Consider the following 2,078-nt stretch of genomic DNA (forward strand, 5'->3'; position numbering starts at 1 on the left):
GGGGGACGAGGCCCCTCCCTTGAGTCATTAAACTAATAAATCTGACTGTATTTCATATCAAACGGACACAGATGATGACTGTATTTAAATATCAAACTGATAAAAAACGATCCGACTGTAAACAGTGGATCACAAATATAAAGTATTTAATATTTTAGCAGAATAACGTTCACTCTGATTCACAAAGTGTTCAAACTATATGAACAAGTACTTTTTAATCATCAAACTGATTTGACAATCAACATTTACTGAGTGGAAGGACATCGCATGTAAGCTAACCTAGCAAAACTTTCATACGGTCTCTGCATAATCCACGTAAAAAGTTCAATTATTTGAAGGGGGAGGGGGGAGGAGGCAAAACGGACATTATGGAGAATCACATATGAATGAATGTACTTTCGGTCGGATCCGGTTGGATCAAGTTGTACCTTCACATCAAGTGCAGCCACACCAAGCGCTACGCTCGACCGTTAGCAGGCATCCTTAACTGCGGCCAGTTGGTGACTTAGTACATACTTTATCACCCCAAAAACATAAATCCAACAGCCCATCTTTACACATGGAGACTCACCAAGGGTTTCGTTTCACTGTACGGGCTCTTCTGGACTTTTTGTGGCGGGAGAAATTAAGTTAAATCTCTCTGATGTAGCCTAGCTTGCTATTCAAAACTTATCGACAAAAAGTTGATAATGTTAGAAGCCTCTTCACACAGAGTCAAAATCAATTATTCTCGCTCCGGAATGGGTCTAAATTAGAAACCCGATTCACTTTTTAAATACCTACATTGACAGAGAGATTTTATCACGTCCAGTTTCTTCTGTGTCTCCCGAAAAGAACGATTCTCCGTAACGGCTGTCTGGTGACTATGCTGGTGACGCTACAAGGAGGCGGGTCTAATTCCTGATTGGCCAAAACATTCGCCGCACAACTTTTTTGATTGACAGGTGAGTTTACCAATCACACCATATCATTCATATACGTTCCCATTACATATGTATTAGTCTATCTGTTTCTGTGTCACTATTTAAAATGACGCTGCACAAGCCATTTATTTATTTATTTTTACTTTTTTGTAAAATTATTTTTATTTTGTTTTTTTTGTAACAATAATCAAACAAACAAACAAACAAACAACACCAGACAATACATACAAACTAAGAAAAGAGAGAAAAAATTAAAATAAGAAAAAGGACAAATGTGTATGTTGTTCATTACACACACACACACACGTAACATTTAACGACACACAAAGCCAGAGGCTTCGTCGATGTGACGTCACTTCACGTGCGCACTGGATTGTGGGTCAGAATTGCCCAAATAGGATGCAGTTTTCAACACTAACAATCTTGGCCGCATGAAGTAGGACATCCGGGTACTTCTAACCATCCTAAATCTGGCCACAAGAATCGGGACATCCTAAATCTTCTTTCTACATACTCTATAGTAGAAAGTATGAGATTCGGAACGCAACCTTCGTATTTTTTTTAAAATAATCCCTTATCCCAAAGCTAATTCTCTCTTTGAATTCTTTGTTTTGTTTTTAATGGCTCAACTCAATATAGGCCCTTGATCTGCGTTGCCCCGAACAATGTTATTTAAACAAAAATAACCAAAATTACTGGCTCATGATAGGCCCCTTGATCTTCATAGGCCAAAAATAATGTGATTTTTTTTTCCCTTTTCTTTACTGGTGGGCCCCTGATCCCTCTCCCCCCAGCCCCCCCCCCCCCCCCCCCCCCCCCCCCCCCCCCCCCCCCCCCCCCCACGAAGATTAGGGGCCTATCATGAGCCAGTCAATAATTTATTGTTTGAAATGACAATGTTCGGGGCCTTCTTAGATCAGGGGCCTATATTGAGACTGTAAAAAAAAAAAAAAAAATTGCAAAAAGGCGGCCCATACATACCAGTTTACAGAGCCTAGGCTGTGTATTAACACTGGATTTATTTGTGACCAGTTCATTTTGAAGGTTGTAAGATCAGTCATATCGTTCAGGCGTTCACCCTTTGCTACGTAATATGACGCGTTTGACATAGGAGGTTACACACACACACACACACACACACACACACACACACAC

Source organism: Ammodytes marinus (assembly GCF_949987685.1).
Source record: "Ammodytes marinus genome assembly, chromosome: 12".
NCBI lineage: Eukaryota > Metazoa > Chordata > Actinopteri > Uranoscopiformes > Ammodytidae > Ammodytes > Ammodytes marinus.